The 25,162-nt window shown below is 39.3% G+C and overlaps 1 protein-coding gene and 1 pseudogene across 1 annotated transcript in view; one reads left to right on the plus strand and one right to left on the minus strand.

Annotated features, from left to right (window-relative positions):
* The window catches only part of LOC142848521 (elongation factor 1-alpha 1 pseudogene), a 52,095-nt pseudogene extending 49,131 nt beyond the window's left edge, over positions 1–2,964 (plus strand).
* The window catches only part of Chsy3 (chondroitin sulfate synthase 3), a 225,104-nt gene that overhangs the window by 156,343 nt on the left and 43,599 nt on the right, over positions 1–25,162 (minus strand). The window lies entirely within an intron of this gene.

Raw genomic sequence — 25,162 nt, forward strand, 5'->3', positions numbered from 1 at the left:
GCCCAGATGAAGGAAAGGTCAGTATCCCAAACTTCTTAGCACCAATTCCTCCCCAGCCACAGCTGTGCCTTGGAGGGCCTGAAGCTCAGAAAAGGTAACTGAGCATGAATGAGGAGCACACAACCTTGTTACTTCATTGTTCAGCTGTAGTCTATGAGAATCAAGATTGAATACATGCTCTGGCCATGAGAAAACACATAAGAAATTCTAACTACCATTCCTTTGAAAGCCACGTGTCCGTCAGCAAGAGGCACAGAGAATGATTAATCCTTTCTGCATACAACAAACCCCATAAATGCATTGCATTGCACCACATGAAAATCTCATTGACTGGATTATGCTTCTCCCACACACACTGCATTGTGGTTTTGATAACAAGACCCTAAGCTGCCATGAATATCCCACAGAGTCTTCACAATCTAATTAGCAACAACCACACACACACACACACACACACACACACACACACACACCATTTAAACAAAGCGCACACACATAGTTTATAACCATTGACGTGTCTGATAGGCAGCTGTTCAAGGACAGCACAGACTGAATATTTTAAGTGGAAATGTCATCTGAGAAGCCCTGAGAACATCCAAAGCAAAGCAACCCCAAGGTTGGGCACTGAACATAAAAGTTTTTAAAAGGCAAACAGGACCAGTCATTAAGAAAAAACAAACAAATGAAAACATCGATAGAGCCATTTGGGAGCATAGCAGAAAGTACAGAAATTATACATGTGATTCAACAAAGGCAATGAGTATACCACATTCCAACTACTGAAAAACATTTTTGTTTATTTAGATTTGATTTCTCATTAGGGTTTTATTTTCTGTAAATAAATGTTTTTTTTTCATAATATGAGTCATAGGTCTCTCCAAGGATAACTGGTGGTACTCTGCTTGTCAGAGAAAAGGCAACTGATAGGGACTTCCTAGTATTCTGGGAAAAGGGACCACCCAGGCTCATCCTCTCAGGGTTCTTCTCACCAATAGAGAGAAGTGAAACATCCCGTTAGTTATAAGGTCTGCAAAAGGCTGAGCTCCTGACATTTTCAAATAGGCATTTATCCAGCCAACAACTAACCCTAGGCTAAGCTTCAGGCATATGTTCCCGCTCCTCTACTGTGCACCCTGGGCATGATAAGTCTCCCTGTAAGAAGACCATGACAGGATGAGGGGTAAACACACATTCTCTTCTCTTGTCGATCTGCAGCTCTATAGATGTTTCCCAGCAAAGTCTTCTGCTGCTTTATCTCAATGGGTTCTCTATCAGAGCACACGTGTTATGAAAACCACTGTTAACTTAGAGGCAACATGGGAAAGGAAAAGACATCAACATTGTCATCAGAAATGCAGATTTGGGCAAGTGCACTGCCCAAATCTATAAATGTGTGGAACTGGTGAACAGACCTTTGAAAAGGAGGCTGCTGAAATGAGAAAAAGCTCATTCGAGGGCGCCTGTGTCTTAGACAAACTGAAAGTTGAGCATGAGTGTGGTATCACTATTACAACTCCTGGTGGAAATTTGAGACCAGCAAATTATTTGTGACTATCTCTGATGCTCTAGGACACAGAGATTACATGAAAAACTCCATTCCAGGCACATTTCAGTCTGACTCTGCTGTCCTGAGAGTTGTTGCTGGTGCTGGTGAGTTTGAAGCTAGTTTCCTCAAGAATGGTCAGACTTGTGAGCATACTATTCTGGCTTACACGTTGGGTGTGAAACAGCTGATGGTTGGTGTCAGCAAAACAGGTTCAACCAAGCTACTCTACAGGCAGAAGAGGGGGAAATTGCTATGGAAGTCAACGTTTACATCAAGGAGACTGGCTACAAACCTGACACGGTGGCATTTGTGCCAACATCTGTTTGGAATCTTGACAATATGCTGGGGACAAGTGCCAATATGCCTTGGTTCAAGGGATGGAAAGTCACCTGGAAAAATGGGAGTGCTGGTGAGACCAAACTGCTAAAATTTTTAAATTGTATCCTGCCACCAATTGATCCAACTGATAAACCTTTGCAGCTGCCCCTCCAGGATGTCTATAAAATTGATAGTTCCAGCACTGTCCCTGTGGGCCAAGTGGGGGAGACAGGTGTTTTCAAAGCAGGCACGATGGTTACCTTTGTCCTCGACAATGTAACAACTAAGGTAAATTCTGAAATGTACCATGAAGTTCTGAGTGAAGGCCCAGGACAACATGACCTTCAACAAAAGAATGTGGATGTATAAGATGTTAGACGTGGTAACACTTCTGGGAACAGCAAAAAATGACCCACCAATACAAGCAGCTGGCTTCGTCACACAGATGATTATCCTGAACCACCCAGGCAAAATTAGTGAAGGCTATGGTCCTATACTGGATTGTCACACATTTCACCTAGCTTATAAATTTGCTGAGCTTTGAAAAAATGATTGCTGAGCACAATGGCATATGCTTTGAATTGCAGCACCATGTAGGTAAAGGCAGGCAGAGATCTGTAAGTTTGAGGTCAGCCTGGTCTGCATAGTTCCAGGACAGCCAGAGCTATATATAGTTTCTGTCCCGGAACAAAACACAGCAAAACAAAACAACCATACAAACACACGTGCACACATACATGCACACACATACATGCATTCCAGCACACACACACATACACACACATATGAACACACACACCCCAAATTGATTTTCATTCTGGTAAGAAGCTGGGGAGATGATTCTATTTCCTGAAACCTGGTGATGCAGCATTGTTGATATTGTTCCCGGCAAACCCATGTGTGTCTGTAGTTTCTCTGACTATTCGCCACTGGGTCATTTTGCTCCATGTGACATGAGGAAGACAGTTGCTATGGGTATCATCAAGGCTGTGGACAAGAAGGCTGCTAGTGGTAGCAAGGTCACCAAGTCTGCCCAGAAAGCACAGAAGGCTAATACATTGACCCCTAACACCTGCTACCTGTCTTACTCAGGGGTATAAGAAGGTTTCAGAATCATTTGTCCACATTGACTACTTAGGTTTTATAATAAAAGACTGCTTGATGATAGCAATGTGCCATAAAACCTCCCAAAGGAAATAATGTTTAGTGAACCATCTAGTATTTATTTATGCATTTATTTGGGTGTGTGTATATATGCTTTAAATTATTAGTTTTTAAAATCAATAGTTTTAAATGCAGAACAACTAAAATCAGTCATGGAATTTTGAGACCCATTTAAACAACTTTAATGAAATTAAAAAAGTCTACTTCTTAAATCCCATGAGCCTCCTAGTGTTTATGCTAAACTTATGATTCTTTCAAGCAACAGCATATGGACACAGAAAGAAGCCACCCAGGCAACCACCTTCATGTACAGGCAACAGAATTTCACCTATGGCAAATGTCATAAGTCTACGATAATACAGAATACGGGCTTAGAACAACCTGGGTGTAAATATTAACAGCGATTTACATATCTGTTTTATAACAAAAACTGGCACAATTCCAAACACCTTTCACTTTTTCTCTTTGGCTGTACATGAAGTTATGTTAGTGAATTAAGTTTTTAAATGTAAATTATAAGAATATAGAAATTTTTATCTGTCTAGCTTAGACCTTTTTGAGACGACTCTGGTGAAGGTATGCTAATAATAATTAATAATAACTAATAATGAGATATCCAAGAACATTGAGAGTTTTTAAAATTCTATTTATTTTTATGAAATAATTGTATTATTAATATCTTTCCTTAACCAGAAGCAACATGCATAAATCTACAAAATGCTCACCATTTTTCTAAACCACTATAATTCCTAACTGCATTCTTAGGACTTATCCTTCTACCCACAGATAAGCATATTATCTCACCCTTCATCAAAGACACTTCTTTTTGCAGGAGATTGAGACTATTAAATAAAGCCACAACTGGTCAAATGCAGAGATCAATTGATTGTGGATGCTCAGCCCCAGTAGATCCATCTAAAGCACAAGTCCTACACTTAATGCTCACAGACCATTATGGAAGTGGGGGTCAGACCAGAGGACCACGAATTCTGCTGTGATTAGAAGCTGCACCCATCATCTCAAAAGCTTGGCTGCCTAAAAAAGGAGTGAACAATTCCATCACAATTGACATTCCACCAGATAGAGGGAAATTTCACAGGGACTCATGCTTAGAGAAAGAGCTACAAGCAATTAACAACTGCAGAGATGAGGAAAGTGAGCCTTCAACTGACTATCCAGTACCCTAGAATCATATACATGCAGGAAATAATGAATAAACTCAGTAGGTTGCATTTATATGTTTGTTGATTATTTTTTATGTGTATATGTAAAAACAATGGTTAAAAGAAGGAGTCCAGTGAGTTTGGGGAAGCAGGGGTGTGAAGGACATGGGTGCAATAAGAGAGAGATGGGAAAATGGTGTAATTATACTTTAAATAGAAAATTAAATTAACAATATGCTCTGATCAACTCTAACTGCATTGGTATATGAATTGCTATGAACACTTACTTGATTCTGTATTTAAATTGATGTAGACTCACAAATGAAATGTTTCATTCTCTGCCATTCAAATTTGATGATATACTAATATATGTTGATAAGACAGAGAGAAAGGAACTGTATTAAATATAATAGTTATTCATGACCTTTGAATTTAAATGTAGCTCAGCACTGGCCAAATGAAAACAGACCAAGATGAAAAATTTTGATCAAATTATATATAACTGCTTTAAAGACATCATTCGATTTTCACCAAAGGGATGAAGTGACTTTAGAAATTTATTCAGATGTGATTGAAGACATGAGAAACAAAAGGCATTCCTTATCTCTCCCATATGTGGAGACATATGCAAACACACATAAAGGAAAGTAAGACAACAGCTTTAGAACAATTAATTGGTGGGTTGCTTACATGTCAGAAAAAGTCTTCAAGGCATGGTGAGACAAGGGAGGGGTGTTACTGAAGAGTGAATTTCTATAACCTGAATACATTATGCATAATAAAGAACCTAAAAATGACTGTTAAATCCATCAGTAAAAATAAAAATATATATAGCATCTAAATCTTATTAAAAGATAAGCCAACTACAGATCATTACCTCTCATGAACAAAGATACTAATGTGTTAATAGCAAATAGAGACCAACAATGTGCTAAAAGAACACCCAAGTGGGATTTATCCTAGATATGCAAGAAAGATTCAGGGATCTATTGTGCTAATCTAAGACAACTAAATAAAAAACAAAACTTACAGAGCCATATTAATAGTTAGAGAAGAAACTGACAAAAATCCAACATTCATAAGAACAGGGGACTCAGAAGTTTAAGTAACAAGGAGGGTTCTAGCAGGGAATGCGTGGATCTCTATGGGAAGAGGAAATAGGATAGATTTTGCAGGTGGCCTGGGAGTAGATAGGATGAGAATAGAAAAGATCAGTGCCAGGGGATAGAGGGAGAGTACAGGTATAGATGACTGGAATTGGAGCACATTTGGTGAGCAACGTGGAAACTTACTGAAGTGGAATCGCCCTGGAATCTATACAGGTGACCGTAGTAAAGACCCCTAGTAATGGAAGCTAGGGATTCTATCCTATCTTCTGTAACCAGGCAAGGCTTCTGGTGATGAGACTGGACACCAACCCTGTCACAAAACTGTACAAGGCTTTTGGATCTCTAGCCCCCAAATCACAACATGGAGACATTTATTATTATGAAAGCTTGACTTATTCCTAACTAGTTCTTATAATTTAAATTAGTCCCTATTTTTAAATCTACATTCTTTTATGTGGCTCAGTTACCTATACTCTGACCTGCCCATGTTGCTTCCTCTGTATCTGGCTGGCAACTCCCTTTCTTCCTCCCAGAGCTCTTTGACCCCAGAAATCTTACTTAGCCTAAATTTGCATAGATAATGGCCATTCAGCTCTTTATAATGGCCAATTGGCCAATCACAATGATGCATTTTGACACAGTATTAAGGAAGATACCACAACACAATTTTTTGACCTACAATCTGTCATCCACCCTGCAAGATGCGCTGGGGCAATGGTGGCAGAGAAGCCATGGAGTGACCAAACAAAGAGTGGTCTAATTTTTGATTCAGGCCACAGAGGGAGCCCACCCCAATATTGTCTGGATTAGCAGAAACCAGAGACAGGATAGCCCAGAGTCCTAAGGTAGAACACAACACACACACACACACACACACACACACACACACACACTAAAATGATTCCTACTGATGTTCTCCTAGACTCATAGGTCATTGCCTAGCCCTATTATCAATAGAGAGCAGATGGGAACAGATGCAGAGACCCACAGCCAAACATTAGGCAAAGAGAGAGAGAGAGAAAAAGGGAGGGAGGGAGGGAGGGAGGGAGGGAGAGGGAGAGGGAGAGGGAGAGAGAGAGAGAGAGAGAGAGAGAGAGAGAGAGAGAGAGAGAGAGAGTCTAATTTAGAGGTCTCCATCCAGTCCCTCCCTCAGGATTTTGGATCTCTTTGGAAAAAGGGAATGAGGAATTGTTGGGACCATTTGGAGTCCTGGCCTCCAGCTGCTCTTCCCTGCTAGAGATCTTTACTTTCCTTCTGATTTGAGATACTGAAAGCTGTGTCAAAGTTGTTTACCAGCTCTGCTACAGGAGCACGGGTTGCCTTGGCCTTGAGGATCAGAGGATAAGGTTTTCACCTGTCGGCCCACCTGACTTTTGGGTATATAAGCCTCCATGGTGCTATTGAATAAAGGGCTTCTTACCAGTGACTGAAGGTCTGTGTCTCTCTCTGTCTCTGTGTGTCTTTGTATGTTTTAACCTCCAGCCCCTCGTTCGAAGCTCGGGAACTGTATGGTAGCACATAGAGCTCAGACAGGCATTGTGTGCTGCAAGGAATTATGCAAACCAGAGGGATTGAGAGCCTTGGAAGAACATGGCCCACGGAATCAACTACGCAGGGCTCATGGGAGCTCACAGACACCAAAGCAGCAACCATGGAGCCTGCATGAGCCTGTGGTTCTCAGCATATATGTTCCTGCTGTTGGCTTGGTGTTTTGTGGGGACTCCTGACAGTGAGTCATGTGTCTCTGACTCTTTCGCTTGCTCTTGGGATATTTTTTCTCCTACTGGGCTGCCTCCCCCAGCCTTGATGTGAGGGTTTGTGCCTGCTCTTATTGTATCTTGCTGTGCAATGTTTGTTTGATGTCTCTAGGAGGCCTGTATTTTTCTGGGGTGAAAAGGAGATAATAGATCTGGGAAAGAGGGGAGGTAAGAGAAAAACATGGAGGAATTGAGAGAGGGAAAGCTGCAGTAGGGGTATATTATATAAAAGAAGAATTAAATAAATAAATAACCTATTTTAGTTGATATTTTATAATCACAAAATGATTGGTGACTGAAGTAGCCCTTTGCAGAATTATCTGAACTTAGAAACCATGTTTATCACTGGGCAAATGAGTAAACAAGGACTTAGCAGTGGGACATATCAAATGCTAAAAGTTCTAGAATCTGGCATTGTGTTTCATGTCTCTCATCTCTCATCCCGGTCCTTGGGGGAGGAGAGGGGGGAGAGGGAGAAGAAGAAGGAGACGGAGAAGTGGAGGAGGAGGAGGGAAAGAAGAAGCTGGAGTTCAAGGTCATCTTCATCCTATATAGCAAGTCTAAGACCATTCTGGGCTACATGAGACCATGTCTCAAAAATCAGGAAATTATGTTATCAATATAAGAAAAGAAATGACATAACACATGGGTAACTCTGAAATGTACATTAGTAAAAAAAAAAAAAGAAAGGCCAATATGAAAAGGCTATAGACATGCTAAAATTCCACAGGGCCCATGCTCTAGACAGTTACAGGCTAGAAAAAGGGAGCATCAAAACAGTAAACTCATCAGAGGGTTCCAGACTGGGCAGTAGAGGATGAAGAAGAGTAAACAGAGGGTTTATAAGGAAGTAAAAAGCTTTGTAAGACACTAAAATATGCCATTGTACATTTGGTCAAACTTATGGGATAACAATACTAAGAGTGAACTCTAAGTTAAACTATGGATTTTGATTGTCAGGAGATTAATGTCTAGACTTATTGTAAAAATACACTCTCTGGAAGAGATGCTGGCAGTGGAACCTAACCATGCATGGAGTAGGGAGTGTGTGGAAACCTCAATACTATTCATAAAATAATAAAGTTTTATTATTTTATTTATGAAAACAAGGCAAGTCAAAAGCTCACTTTAATTTTACCACTTACTATGAATTGAAAAGTTTAAACACTGTATGGTATCATATAATATATAAGGAAGACATCAAAATCTTATATTAACTTTTAAAAGCTCATTCATATAAATTTAATAATCCAATAACTTGCTTTATTAAATTAATTGTTTTCAATATGTGTACCATTACATCCCCACACTGGGTATTAATAATGTGAATCTTGTTTTAAATTTCTGATTTAGGTTCTTAGTGCAGGAATAAAGGATACACTCAGGTCACTGGGTGCTAGGAAGATGTGAATCTTTCTACTGCTGCTCTTGGTGTTTCCAGACAACAAGTGGAGGAAACATGAGCACAGTTATTTTGCTCCTGAATTTCACTCTCTGAACCTCCCCTCACTGCTGGCAAAGGCAGATCTCCAAATGTACCACCTATTCATGTTCATGTGGCAGTCCTGGGAAAACATAAGGCCTGTGGGGTGGGGGTCTTGGTGCTGGGTCTCATTGATAATGCTTTTATATCACCAAAGGCGATTCAGATGGTTCTGCTGTTCTGCAGCCCCAGTTTGAAAGTCAGCAGCTGTAGGTTAGGAGTGAACATAAGCCTATCTCCAACATCCTCAATCAGAATAGCTGCTCTTCTGGCAGGTCGAACTCGTGCGAAAACTCCCAGCATCACCAGGCCAGGACAATCCCACATCACAGCCACTTAACTTCTCAGTGCCATCGTGACAGTTTACTCAGCCAGACTGGCACATTCCATTGCTTGCAGGTGATTCACAAGGAGGGTCAGGGTGTAGCTAACTCAGTGTCATGGGACTCAGGTGCTCAAAGGCATCCTCAGAAAATAAGAGCTCCCAGAAGCCGTTCCACTTACTGGGGAAATATGATTTGCCCTCAGATACAGCTGATGAAATTTGAACTTCACATTTTAAGTAATACAGGATAGTAAGATTTTTTGATGATTACAGAAAACTGAGGAGTGGTCAATGTATAAAGAATCCAGGGCAGGTGGGATTTTGCAAATCAGACCGAATCAGAGCATTCCAAAACAAGAACGCAACCTAAGGAGGTTGCCAGTTTAGGAATGCCAATTTAGTGACTGGCACAGTACTTTGGTTTTATGGGGAGTGGGATAACTTTTCTTGAGAAAGTAAGCAAAAATAGATTGTGCTTTGTTTTTCAAGACACTGAAGGATTCTGAGTTTAAAAGCACCTTATTCAAAGTGACACATATTTTAAAAAAGTGCTCACTTGGCAAGGTGATGAGCAGGAAGAGCCAGCTCATCAGCCTCCCAGGAGAGGTAATGAGGCCCTTGATCAAGGCTCTGCATATAGAACCTAGGGAAAGTAGGTTTTACAGAAGGACAATAGAGACGACTGACAATGTCTAACAGCAATCAAACAATAGGACATATTAGGGAGTAAGAATGTATATAATCTATTCAAAACATGAATGAAGTAAATTGCATCTAAAATTATCCTTAAAATTCAGCAGTAACTTAAAAAGAAACACTTTGTATTCATTAGAACAGGAATAAAAATTTGATATGCAGAGAGCAGCTAGTTATGTGGGAATATAATTCAGAGACATAAAAAGAAGCAAAAGTTGTTCGTTTATTTGAATATGCAGTTATAGGTAGATAAAGCTTTGACTATGCATGAGGTTTGACAGTTTCTAACTTTATTTTAAAAATCTAATAAATAAAAAAGGAATGAGTTATTTCTGAGAACTAGGTGATGATGTACAATATATATCAGAAATCATAACTGATGGGACTACATTCCTAATACGGCATAATCAGCAGAGACAGGATGTATGACATAAAGGTTTCATAAACACCACAGCTAAAAATTAACTCACACTTAATTAAGGAGCCATCAGAGAGAGCAGAAAAACAGAGAACCACATGACCGCTCCAGCCGAGATGTTAGAGCAACAGAAGGCAAGAGACACAACATGCAATGTAGTAACAAGCGTGATTCATCATACGACTTGATCGGTGGGCTAAAGTTCAAAAGGAAGTGGAGAGAGCTGAAAAGGCCAGAGAATTCTGACAACAGTTACAAGTTGAGAGAAGGGCTAGAGACGGGACACAGGCAGCAGAAAGCATTGGAAGAGGCACCGTGTGGAAGCGGGGCATTCTGGACAAATACAGAAGCGCTTCTCTGCACACTGTTCAGTTATTACAAGTCTGATTGTGAGAGCACTCTGGGTGAGCAGATGGGAGAGGGCTGGGTGTTTTTTAATATGCATCTAGACACAGACACACAAACACCCCTGCACAGCAGAGATGACATCGGGAGCTGTGTTCACCATCTGCACTTCTCTGACGAGGGCTTCTGAAATAGATACTAGGCTATTTGCTGGACCAAGAGGGGCCACTATCATCGAGAATTTTTAGATTATATTAAAAGATCAGGATGTTTCCTTCTACAGATGCAGGTGGAGAGGGCTAAATAGGATATGTCCCACAAATCCTGAAACGTTGGAATGGAAATCAGTAAGGAAAGCATTCTAGAGATGGAAATTCAGGGTCTTCCTGTCAGTCCCTTTCCATGCTCACAGCTTCTCATCCTTTTATCTCTCTGAATCCCTAAATATCTGTTTATATAATGGTGTTATCTGGAATGCTTTGGTCTTGGAATGGCCAGATCATTAATAAATTCTTAGTTGAAGCAAATACAAAATGGGGGTGTGGGGTGGACATACACTTAAATACAAATGCGAAGAAAAATTGCTTAGGGAAAGAGGTAGCTCCCCATTTCCGGTAAAGGTTGAGTGTCAGATTTTAGCCCAGTTCTGTCTCCAGAGCAAAAGATAGTGACTCCATCTGGAAGGTGCAGAAACAGGCAGAGATTAGGACACTATTGGAATAGTTACTTTTTGTTGCTCTGATGAAACTCCAGGGCTAAGAAAGAGTTTATCTGGCTTACAGTTCAGATGGAAGAGTCCATAATGGTGGGGTAGGCATATTAGTAGGTGGCCAAAGCAAGAAGCTGAGAGATCACATATTCAAACACAAACATGAAGCAGAGAGTGGAACAGGCGGTGTGGTAGTGGTATAGACTCCCAAACCTCTCCCCAGTGATATACTTCCTTGAGCAAGGCTCAACCTTCTAACAGTTACATAACCTTTCCCAAAGAGTCACACAAACATGGGAATACGTGTTAAAATGCATGAATCTATGGGAACATTTCTCATTCATATAAGTACAGCTGTTAACCGCAGACATGAAAAAATACATCCCTTCATCCAAAGACACTGTTCAGTACTGAGAGTAATTTGTAAATCTTGGTTCTGAGTTAATCAAAAAGAATTATGACTATATGATACATTATACTTGTCTCTTAGATCCCCAAAAGACTGAAAAATATGTTTGTATACATTACAGATGATATCATAATTAGTGAGTTATTTAAGGAAATTAGGCATAGATAATCTTTATTATCTATTATAAATAAATAAAAGCAAAAGTACACAGTTTGTGGTGACAAGCAAACAAGAGAGGTAGGCTAAATAGAAAAATAACAGCGCAGAGGCTTTTAATAACAGTCTTATCTGTGCATTTCATATTCAATTAAGCTTTTAATGGATTTCAATATGAGTTCTTTTTGAAAATGGAATCAATTGAGCTTTTATAGATTATCAAAATTCAAGCATGAAATCAAATGTAAGATACACTCTCACACTGACGATTCACTCCAGGTAGAATGTTTTTATCCTTAGCTCTCTGTCTTGTGATTGACAAGTAGGCATCTCTGATCAGGAATTCTTTCTCGTTCTCAAGAGCAGTCTCTCCCTTTTACTCTAACAAAGTCTCAACTCAAAAAAAGTTAAATTACTACAACTGATGTTACTGAGGAACCTTAACCCTTACCTGGAATTGAGTTCAATGAAACATTAAATACCATTAAATACCACTCGTATGTAGATGATACAACCAGATATTTCTACAGAAAATCAGTTCGTGTCTGATATAAACATGTCCACAATCTATTGCATGTCTATAATCTATATGAAAATAGAATCACAAAGAGAGTGAAGATGAATGATCATACAAATGCTTAGAGAGCAAAGAACTGTGAGAAAGATAACACAGGCCAAAAGAGTTCTAAGGAGTCATAACTAATGGTGATGGGAATAATTGAGAATGTCTATGGAGTGAGGTTAACCATGTTGTGTGTCAAGCCAGACACGCAATATGAGTACGATCTGCCAAGGCAGAAAACCACTCCAAGCACAGTGAATTCCATCTGCACATTATCAAGGACCACCAGGACTTTCTATATAAGATAACTTGTCTTTAGGACTTAACGGCAGAGTATTAAATCTGGAGATAATCTGAAATGGTTTTAATCTTGCTGATAGATGATGATATATTTAGTCACTTTAAAAAAAATCGACATTGTCTGAGGGTGTCAGACAACACTGAGGTCTATAAGTCTGATCACCTACCTGAACTTAGTCAAAATTCCCACCTGACTCATGAGGGAAACTGTCTCCTGCCAAAACAATTTAGTAAAATGTTGGTTAAACAAGGCTCCCTGTGGATTGCTCTAGGGGAAGTAGCCCGTTCACACTTGAATTAACTAGAGATGAAGCAATGTGTAAAATAGTGCTGCTGAAGTCCCAGCAGAACCAAAGAATGTGCAGAAATTCACAGCTGCCAGCAACAATTTTACTTTACACAATGAGGTCTCTGGAGATGAGGCCATGGCTAATGTTCAACTAGCCACTGTGCCAGTAACCCCAATAAATGCTTGGTGATTTACTGAACAGAAAATGCAATCTACTCTAAGACTGTGTCTGATTGTTATTTTATGTGAAGATGGTATTTTCTAGAAACTATGTGATATAATAAAAAGAATTTTTATTATAGGATTTAAAAACACATTGACCCCACCCCGAACACTTTTATAGCAATATAGCTTTCTTTAGGCAAGTAACTTGAGCACACAATTTTCTCATTTGCAAAATATAGATAATAAAACTCTTTTGCAAAGTGACTATGTAGATAGATGTGTTTAAAATATCCACATTACTGCTTAGTAATATGAACAAATAAAAAATTTAACCAACAGCATTTTGTTTTATGATGTCAGTCTTGTTACCCAATGGCTAGAGAACTTAGTAAGCTAAATGAATAATTTGTGACAATAAAATTAAAATTAAGCCCATATTTCATTATTACAAATATTTAAAATAGGATTATTTACGCTTTTTTAACTAACTACATGATGTGCTGAAAATGATCATTCACTGTAAATTGCACCACATTTAAAATGCAATCACAAAAATTATTGTTATCATGAAAAGTCAAATACATTCACAATTATTTCTATCTTATTATGATTTTGAGAACAGAATACCAGGGAATTCTCTTATTTTTAACCATTGGGGTATAACCATAACATGCTCTCTAAATTAAAAAGCATTTTAAATTTCCCAAAATGTTTTCTTGTATTTTAAAATAGAATACCAAGGAATTTGGTAAGAATATCTCTAAGTACAAATGGCAGCCAATCATAATCTTCTAGCTTTATGAATAACTGATCTAGGGCTGGAGAGATGACTTAGCAATTAAGGGCTAGGCTAACCACCAAAACTGAACAACTGATCTAATATAGGCATTTCAATTGACATTAAACTACATAATTTAGAATTGGGCACAGCAGCTCCTTTTTATCCCTCATACCACTGAATATCTCATCAGGTTTGACACTTGCCAAATTCAGATCATAATATGTTTATAATATCTAAAATAGTTTATGACATTGTTAGCCTACTCAGAAATCATTTTTTATTTAAAAATGATTTTTTTCTTAAATAAAAAGAAAATTGGTACTAAAACTCACCCATTCCTTGATACTGAGAAGATAAAGACATTATTTCACATTAGAGCATTTATTATATATTTCCATCCATTCATCCCTTCCAACATATATTTTTAAGCACATCTTATGAACTGGCCAAGTATTCTACTATGTTCTGCTTTTGCATATGTTTGTATGACAGATATATTCAAGTTGCTTTCAATACAGTGGTAAAGACAGACAAAAAGGAAGTAAGCAGCCATGTGACTATGAGTTCTGATAAGTCTTCGGAAAGCAGCAAGCAAAGGCTGAGGTGGCGCCCTACATTAAATACTCTAGTAAAGCCAAGAAGAGCTAAGACTTCCTTCAACAGAAACCTAAAGGCTGAAAATGATACAGCTTTTCAGACAGACATGGGAGAGATGAATTCTCACCAGTAGACAGATAGCATATGGCAAGAACCTTTGCTTAGAAATGACTCAGAGTGTTTGGGACACTCAAAGGAAGACAAGTGTGCATTCTATTTAGCCTACAAATAAGTATGTACACATGCTTCCCTAGTTTGGGTTGAGAAGTTATTATTTTCTTCCTGATTCAAAAGAAACTGACCTAATGCATTAATTAAAATAGAACATTGTGTTCAGGCTTATATTTCTGGCTGACCTTCAACTACTGCAGAAATAGCACTAACGGGTACCTCAGCACAATGAGTGTTACTGAATAAAAGAAGCAAGCACTTCAGATGGCAAGAGTATCCTTTCTACTCATATCTAGAGAAACCACTTATAATGTGCTTTGGGAAAAAAATAAATTACATTTTTGAGTAGAAAAGAAACTTTCATTTAAGCTCAAGACTACTCAGAAGCAAAGAAAATAACTGATATTCACACAGGAAGTATTTCAAATTAAATGCCTGTAAAGAGCAAGAAAATGAGTGTAGCCTGCAATCAGTACACTTAATGACTTAAGTGCAATTAGCTAATGCTTAGTTGAAGAAAATATGCTTCATAAAACATGATCCATTTAATTATACTAAGTAAGGCCTCATCATTAACCATTAATGAATAAATCATTGCATTAATAATGGAAATTGTATAAACCAATTTAAATATAGCAGTATTCATGCTGATTCAGAAATAGGTTCCAAATTTACACCCCCTTACTTAACTCTACAGATACTCCCTCTGAATTCTGTATGTGTGTGTGTGTCTGTCTCTTTGTGTGTATTAATGCACAGATAAATTTTCAAAGTATTATTTTGTAGAAAACAAAGGACCTATCAAAACAATGTCCATTTACTTCCATTGACTTACAGACAGTGATGCTGAGAAATATATACCAGCATTGACTTAGTATCGTGTCCATTAATTACAAAATATTCATAGAAATAATTCACTAATTGCCAGAAAGAGAAGTCAACAGTTAATGATCCCCAAAACTAGGTTAAAGGCAGGGTCATGGGTTCCAGTGGAGATTCTTACACAAAAAAAAAGTCTGGAGAACTGCTTAGAAATCAGCATTAACAGACCGTACTTCTCAGACTAAGGCGGACAAGAGTGATGGTACCTTTGGAAAGCACTGACTGTTGGAAACTCAGTGACCCATTCACTGAAGGACTTCTGTCACGGAGTGCTGGTCATTTTATAAAAACAACCGTGTTTGCTTCTTGGCTGCTCTACTGCATGGAATGCTGAGAAATGCCTCTCCTCCATAGACACACTTGTAACGGAATTTCGAGAAAACCATGAGAACACAGTCACATCATATGACTGAACATCTGCCACACCACAGATGCAGCTGGAAAACCCTCTGCCCTCCTTTCCCGGGGTAACTTTCAAGAGCAGCAGATCCTGGACTTCTTTTAGATGACCTGAAGTATCACAAAGCAGTTCGCACTTAATATTCAGTGTCAGTTTGCTGAACTGCATTAAGAAAAAATAGATTCAACACCAGAAATTATACTGATATGGAACATAATTAGATATGAGTATTTTCCTTTAAAGATAAATCACACAGGGACTGGGGGGACTGTAGTTGAAAAGTGCTTGCTTTGCAAGTACAAGGACATGAATTCAAGTCCCTAGAATTCATGAAACCCAGAAAGTCAACTGTGGTAATGAATATTTATAATTCAAGTCGTACAGAGGTAGAGAAAGTGGAATCTCTGGCCTTCCTTAGCCATCCCGCTTATTCTACTTGGCGTATTCCATGCCCATGAGAGACCCATCCCCCAATTAAAAGGTATATGATTCCTGAGGAATGGAACTTGAAGCTGAAATCTGTCTGCCTTCCAAATTCACACATACTCAGTCAGATATGCCTATGTACCTAGGCAGATGCGTGTGTGCATACATTCATACACACACAGATAAACAGGCCATGGAGAAAGAAAACTACATGATCTCACTCCCATAGAGAGGTAAGAAGGTAGGCGGCCTACAGAAGCAGAAAGAAGAATGGTGGGCACCAAACACTCTTCTAGGAAGAATGTGATGCCAAGAGAGTAGTTGACGGGCACAGAGGTGCAGGTGGAAAAGAGAAGAGATCCTAATAGTGTACAGCATAGCAAGATTATTAAAGTTAGAAACAACTAATTGAGCATTCCAGCGTGGCTATCAGAGAATATGTTCATTCTTACAGTGGAAAACGGCTATAACAATTACATGGCTGTGATCACTGAGCACCGGGTACCGATACTTAGAAATCACACCGTGCCTCATATAGAGACCAATAGGTGCCAATTTTAAAAATCTGGAGAACACTTCTTTAAAAAGGCTAAACTCGAAAATGTGTGGTCGAATTGTAAAAGCACTCATTATACCGATAAAATTAAAAAGGGAGAGCTCAATCCGATTTTATTGCAGGTTAATTTTAGCTATGCCTATAGATGGGTTTATTAAAGTGTGTCATGCGAATGGAAGCGAAAGCACAATGCAGATTTCCAAACAGTATATATTTAACCAGACACAACTGACTTACTGAAATCTCACAAGAGGTGTGAGGACTGATTCTTCATGAGCCATTATATTCAAGGAACATGCTATTTTAACTGCCAACACATCAATATTCTACTTATGGGAGGGGATTTCACTCCTGTAAAATCTACCTGTAAAATTTCTCAAGATTAATTCAGATTACATTATAAGTGCTCATTCTTATGGCTTCAACAAGGCAGTGGAACAAACTTAATAAAAATAGGTTAGTATTAGATTAAATAAAAAATTCTAGGCCTTAATGTCATTTCTAGACGTGCTCTCTAAAATCCCTTCTATAGTCGATTCCAAACACTTAGGCAAATTGATGGCTGCTGAATGAAGCGCACAGTGCTTGAGGACACAGTCGGGTTTAAGCACGGTTTGTCTATGAACGATTCTTTCGTTTTCACTCACCATCTTCTGTATAATTAATAGCCACTTTCCCAAATCACAAGCCAATTAATGGGATGCAGATAAAGGCTTAAAGGTCTGTATTGCAATTCAGCCGTAATGAAAGTCAATATCCCTCTGCCAAGAAAGCCCAGATCACATTTGGCTTTCTCAGATAATTAGTGAGGTTGTTATGGAACCAAATAGCAGCAGAGACTGGTAAATAGCAGACCTTTGAAATAAATGTCATATTATCCAGAAAAAGAACAGCAAAAGCCACTTTTCAATGTGTATAGAAATAAATTTGTTTTGTTCTCTTTAGAGGATATTTGAAAGAGAACAGCTCACCACACCACATGCACACACAAACTCTCTCTCTCTCTCTCTCTCTCTCTCTCTCTCTCTCTCTCTCTCTCTCACTCACTCACACACACACACACACACACACACTCAGAGCGAGAGAGAGCACTCTATGAAAACACTTTATTAAGCATTATCACACATAAAAGTTATCTTCACCTATGTTTCTTAATTCCTCTTGGATTAAACATTAACTTTCTAGGTAGTTATATAAAAACTATTTCCTGGTTCAATCTTCTTCCCTTGAGCTCCTCTCAGCCTCTATAAATGTGTCCTCGACACTTAGAGGCTGCATGATATTATTTCATAAATGAAGACACTAAAGTTAGTTAAGTAGTGAAATTTGACTTTAAACACAAGGGCCTTTGACTCTGAGTGCTTTTTCCATTACAACCCGGTCACTCTACATTGGCTACATAAATAGAAGATGGTCAGAATCATTCATTTATTGCCTCCTTAAATTGCTTTAGGCAACAGTAACACTAGACACGTTGAGACGGTACACAAGGAGTCCTTTGACTTTACGTATAAAGTGACTTACAGTGTCCTCAGTGTGTGAGGGACAGTGTGGTCACTGAGAAGGGAATAAAGCCAGGCATTGGCTCCTACATTGTCACTTCTCAGGTTTTTTTCTCATCTCCCTTTCCAGGCCAGAAATAAATCCAGTTCAAGAAAACTCATCGTCGATAGTAGGTTAGAGTTCTTTTTTCTCTCTCTCTCTCTCTTTCTTTCTTTCTTTCTTTCTTTCTTTCTTTCTTTCTTTCTTTCTTTCTTTTTCTCTTTCTCTCAGGTAGACACTGAATAAAACTGAGTAGTTCTACAGAGCTGCAAAAGCCCACACTTAGGGAAGAATCTCTGGAACATGAAGATCACAAGCCCCACACTGTGGCCATTAGGCAACTCCTGTAATTTCTGCTATTCTACACCGCTAAAATAAATGAAGCCAGAACCAAGAGAGTATGATTTGTATTTTCTAAAAATGGCTATACATAAACATGTCAATATCAAATGAAATGCTCTAATTTCTCAGCGACCTGGGTCTTGCTTTATTCTACGGTCGTACAGAAGTTCAGAGAAGACAATGCTACCTGGCCAATCGGCTGGAGATGAGGATTATGGCCTGCGCAGGCAGTGGGCTTCTCAGGATGACTCGTGTGCCTGCTGTCCATTGATGGCTGCAGTTCAACAACTGTTTACTAAGCTTCACCTGCTCACATGACATTGAGTTATCCCAAACACAAACTCTTTTGAATCACCAGGCTAAATCAGACGGATATACTCCACACTTTTGGTTCTGGCATACACACACTCCTTAATGGTTAGTAGTGGTTATTCTATAATCATTTGTTATGTATCACACTTTATAGAGATATAAGCGGAAGCATATTTTAACAAAAAACCTCCTGTCACAGCTTCATATTATGTAAGCATACTCAAAGTGTAGTCAAGATCCCAGGCTCTTGACTTTCCACTGGGATGGGTGTAGTTTCTCTCAGAAAAAACACAAAGACAACTGAAGCCAGTAGCTCTAGTTGTTAGACCTGGTAACCTTCAGGTTTGGGGTACCTATTTCCCATGTTACATATACACACATATGCATGCCCGTGCACACACACACACAAACCACAAATCCTCCCAATTTCCTACAGCCATTTCAGAGGCATCCATTTTTCAACACCATTCATAAAACACGCAGAGGCTAGTGGTGAACAATAAAGCAACATCTCTGCAGGTCCTGGCAGATACCACCACTGTCCATGGTGGTCACGCTGCGGTGAAGCAGATACTAAGAATGTATTAGTGTGTGAAGCACATAAATTGCTTTTATTTTCTTCTTTTCTTGAAACTTCAAATTGGTAGGCATGAAAGACGATAGGATCAGTGGTTCTCAACCTCTGGGCTATGACTCCTTAAGGGTCACGTATCACATTACTTTTGGTAACAGTAGCAAAAGTACAGTTATGAAGTAGCAATAAAATAATTGCATGACTGGGAGGTCAAACAGCATGAAAATTGTATTAAAGGGTCACAGCATTAGGAAGGTTAAGAACCACTGTTATAGATGATTCAACCTACATTTTGCAGGAGCAGAATAAACTATCTATCAAGGATAGATTCAATCAAATACTTTGACTGAATGAAAGAAAACCAATAAAGGGAAACAGAAAAAGATCAAGATCCTTTGCATTTTCTGGAGTAGCATAGCTTTAAAGTCAAAATCAAACACAAAGAAGGCTTATATTGTGAGAGGCATCATGTCTACAGAGCTCAAAAGTTCTTCCCATAATTTGAATTTTAAACACATCTGTTGCTAGTAGCCTGCTTTGTGTCACCAATTAAGGTTCTTCCTAAGGTAGTTGGGATTCTGGGCATATCATTTGTTAGACACACGTAGGGATTGTCCTAAATAATTCAGTCCCAGAGTGTTAACCACTGGATGTTAAAAACAAAGAGATAAACTTTACAGCTTCCCAATATCAGCCAAGATAGCTTGAGAGCTTTCTGATTCCAATACATGGGCACATGATTTAGCTACAGTAGCCCCAATTGTAGGATGAGTTGACATTAACCTCTTCTTTCCTTGAACCATCCTTACTTTCTCTTATCTCTCTCATCCCAGACTAGGATAGAGCTCAACTAATAGAACAGAAAAGCCTATGGTGGCCAGAAGGAATTCCACCTCATCTACCTGCTATTCTGCTCACATACATAAACTCTGGGTAAAATAATTGGCTCCTCACTCAGCTATCCCAGGATCAAATGGTAATAAGCAGCCTCTAGTGCACACAGAAAGTTTGACTACAGGAAAGGAGACAGATCACAGCCACTTAGCACCAAGCCAGTGTATTTCTTCTTGAGTGGCACACATACTTGAAAATGCAGAGAGTGACTGCTACCAGGGCTCAGACATTAATCATCAAAAATGAACTCCAGCATATACAGGCAAAATATTTTAGAGATTTCAAAAACCTAGCAGGAACTCCTCTCCCAAAAAATAAACCAAAACAATAACAACCAAATCCCCTCAATCATGACACTACTTGGTACCCAAAACACCCCCACTCAATAATGTGGAAGAAAATTAAAATGTGGATTTTCTGAGTCAGATAACATTAGAAATACTGGAATGATGACGAAAGGCAAATACCACCAGAAGAAGGTTGCAGAGTCTGTACATACGGCTCTGGGATGCATCCCAAACACAACTAAAAATGGGTCACTGTAACAGCCGAACAGAGGGCTGCACTGTAAAAAGTAGCTGAAAATCAACTCCTCAATGTCATAGGCTAGTTATTTTTCCATTAAATCACACTTCACTAATATGTTAAGAGTACACATTGTGACCTGAATAGTGTTAAATGTTAACACGATCCCATGAGGGCAGTACAGAAATTAAATGACATGGCTGCTTCGCTTGGCTTTGAAACCCAACCTAATCATAACTTTTCATTTTGCTTCTTCCTTCACAGAAAAACAAAACTGAAAAATGAAGACCACCTCTATCATAAATAAATTCAATAAAATGTCAACCCACAGAGTAGATGGAAACTGTTTCATGTACCCTAAAAGAATGTGGGCATATAAGGTGTTATCTATTTCTCTAACTTGAGAGAAAAAAAAGAGTGTCAGAGCTCCCTTTCATAATGAATAGGATTCTCATTCTTAGGTCACTGAATACACAGTGCCTGTGCCTCTTCCTCAAGTCATAATTTTGCTAGATCAATCATAAGTAACAATTAATTTTAATTATTCTGACTTTGCCACTGGAGCTGTGATCCTGGCAGTGACCTTGGGTTTCCTGACATTCTCTCTCGGAATCTATAAAATATCTATCACCAACAGTGCACAGCACAAGTTAACTCTACTACAGAAACTAGATGCCCTGGAAAACACAAAAAAACAGGTATTTATTTCCCTGACCACAATCAACCAAAATGTTCTAACACTCCAGGAGGCTTTTGACCCTTTTATATGATTTCAATATTTCTGCAAGAATTGGCATTTGAATGTACTACTTGAAATTGGTCACTGAGAGTCTAGAGACATGCTGTCAGCCACAAACACAAGGGATCAGGATTTCTTTCCTTCACTAGCTAATGACTGGACGTAGGAAGAGTAAGTTAAGACTTCAGATACACACAGGAGGGAGAGGTAGATCTCACAGTCTACAGAGAGGTTTTTCTGCATCTTGTGTGTTCTAGAAGCAACAAAAGAGCTTAAGTAGAAGAGAATCAGGTCATTTACTAAATAAATAGACAGACAGACAGATAGATAAGGAGAGATAGCAACAGCTGTGATTTGGAAACCAGCCTTGTTGAATTAGGTACTTTCTAAAATCTGTTTGGTGTAAGGGTATCTGGAGTAAGAGCAGAAGAGTACATTAGGAAGCAATGCCAACCAAGCATGGAATGAGTTGAATCCATGGAGTAGAAGAGGACAATGTCTTCCAATAGGCTCTGATGTCTTTACATGCAACTGACTTGACAGAAGAACCATTCCATGAGATCAGAGGCACAGTGGAAAAGGTTACTGTTGAAGGTTATGCAATCAATCATGCATTGTGAGGGCGAAAATGAGCCTCAGCTGACTAGTTTATCTACGCTAAAAGGCAGAGCAGGGTGCCCGACTGAGAACACGGAAGCCAAAACCCAGATGCAGGCATTGGTATAGGATGAACAGACTTCCTCTCGTGTGGGACCTGGGACAGTGCTGAAGGGACACTGGCAGACAGGGAGAGTTTCCTGGTTTGAACTGAAGGAAGCTGAGAACTTCCAAATGATAAATTTTATCTTCTCGCCATGAGTGACATAGGCTATTCTGTAGATAGATAATAAGGTTGGAAATAAGAAGTGTTAGAGTAGAGGGGGTTTGCCATGATTATTGAAATAATTAAAATGTATGCTGCCCTCAGAGAAAACAAAAACCAGTACGACTGCTATGCAAATAGATTTCAAGTTATGCTTCCATGAGGAATTTAGGGTATCAGCAAATAATACAGAACATGCAGAGCCAGGAGTTGAAATTAGGCTAATGGAAACATAAGGTTTATTCTACATGGGAGTGTAATAGCACGTAACTAGATTGTGCTCAGCTCGTAGATGATGAAACCATCCCAACCATCATGCCTGAAAGGGAGTAGTATGTAGTCTATGTTTTCAAGTAAAAGGAATCAAATTGAAAATGTCTTATGTAATCAAGAAGTAATTTTATACAATGTCACTACTATGTATGTGTGATGTATGAATGTGTTCAGGTATGTTTGTACACATATGGAATATGGGTACTGGCCAGAGGTCTCTCTTCATTACTCTCTAGCCTAATTTTTGAGATAGGATCTCTCACTGAATCTGGAATGTACAGATTGGTTGGCTAGCTGACCAACATGTCCCTGGGATTCTCTTGCCTCTGCCATCCCAGCACAAAGATTGTCCATTTGCTCTATCACTTGGTGTTTGACTTGGGTTCTGGGAATCTGAACTCATGTCTTCAAGGTTGCATGGTGTCTTACTTGGGGTTTCTATTGCTGTGATTAAACACCACAATTAATTAGCCAGTCCTGAAGGTCTGTAGAAATCATGCCACCATAAAAACTGATTAGCCTGTGCTGACAACTATGGGTCAGACCACTGTAGACATTGCTTTGTCTGTCCTTGTCATTGCAACTGTACTCACCTTGCCGTGGGGAGTCAGTGCTGCCAACCAACTCCTGCCACCCGAGGGCTCAATGAAATCCACTACATTTAATTCATCTAATTGAACAGCAGCATTCCCCATCCCAATGTCTGGCATAGGAGAAAGGCAATGACAAAGCTCTTCAAATGCGCTGGTGTCCCTCTCACCGTTTTGCATCTTAGAGTATGTCTTATTTACTTCTCTGTTTCCATGATAAAACACCATGATCAAGGTAACTTTTAGAGGAAAACATTTCCTTTGGGGCTTATGGTTTTAGAGGATTGGAATCCCCAATAGATAAGCAAAAGCCTGACAGCAGGGATAGCTGAGAACTTAAGTACTGATTACAAGCATGAGGCAGAGAAGAAGAGAAACTAAAAATGACAGGAGTTGTTTTGAAACCCCAGAGCCTGCTCCAGTGTCCCCAGTGATGTACCTCCTTCAATGAAGCCACACCCAATCCTTCCCAAACAGCTCCAGCATTGGCATCCAAGTACCCAAATGTGTGAGCCTGTGGGGGACATTCTCTTTCAAACCACCACGTTTCTTTCTCTGCCACCCGCGATGGGCTTGTAGCCATATCATAATGCGAAACTGATTTAGTCTAACTTTAAAAATCCCCATCATCTTTGACAGCATCAGCATGTCTAAAGATCCAAAGGCTACACTCTCTTCTGAATGTCAAGGCAATTTCTCAAAAGTCACACCTTCTAAAATCAAAATCAAAACCAAAGTTACATACCTCTAACATACAATGTCACAGAATACACACTACCATTCCAAAAGGAAGGAAGGGGGCCATAGTGAGGAAATACTGGATCAAAGCAAGACTGAAACTCAGCAGGGCAAATTCAAGATGCTATAGCTCCATGGTTGATGCCAACGGACTCGGATGGCTCTTCCCTTCTGGCTTTGTTGCGTGCAATGCACTTACATCTCTTGGACTGGTTCTGCTCACTGTCTGCAGATTTCCTTGGCTGATGTCTCACAACTATACTATTTCCAATGCCTCGTGATCTCTAGTACAACCCAGGCTTTACTTTTACAGCCTCACACCATGGCCTCTCTGGGTCTCTAGGCAAAGACAACTGGCTCTTGCTCTCCTTGCACACAGGCATGCATGCACACATGCATGCACACACACACACACACACACTCACACACACATGGCCTCAGAAGTTCTTCTTAAACACAGAGAAAGAGTACATAACCCTTTTACTTGTGTGTCCTTTATGATGCTAAAATCAGACACCACTGCCAAGTTTGACAGAAAGCCCGAGATAGAGCCTGACTTGCTACAGTTTTCATGCTGCTGCTTTTTAGAAACAGAAAATTCCTCAGTCCTTTCTTTCTTACACGTTGGAAGGTTGTCTGGGTGAGGTGTCACCCTGACGGCACTCCTCCCTTTATTCCATTTCAGAACAGGTCATTCTTTAATCTCGTCATCTCTTTGGGCACTAAACCTCACTCCACCATTCAATTTCCTGGTATCCTTTTACTCGTCACACTGTACATTTTTTATTTCCTGATACATGGCTTTCTCTTTTTCATTCTAGACCTACAGAGGAGTGGACGTTAATCACCACATGACAGAGCCAATATTAGGCTGTTTTGAAATCTCCCGTGCCAAGGAAATGAATCTAATACTCTTCAATATAGCCTGCAGATTCCTAGGACAAGGACAGAAAGCAGCCACATTCTTTGCCAAAATATCATCAGAATGATCTCTAACCTAGTTGCTAATATTGCTTCCCTCTGAAGCCTCTTGAGCTGGGCATC

This window comes from Microtus pennsylvanicus, chromosome 4, assembly GCF_037038515.1.
Source record: "Microtus pennsylvanicus isolate mMicPen1 chromosome 4, mMicPen1.hap1, whole genome shotgun sequence".
Taxonomy (NCBI): Eukaryota; Metazoa; Chordata; class Mammalia; order Rodentia; family Cricetidae; genus Microtus; species Microtus pennsylvanicus.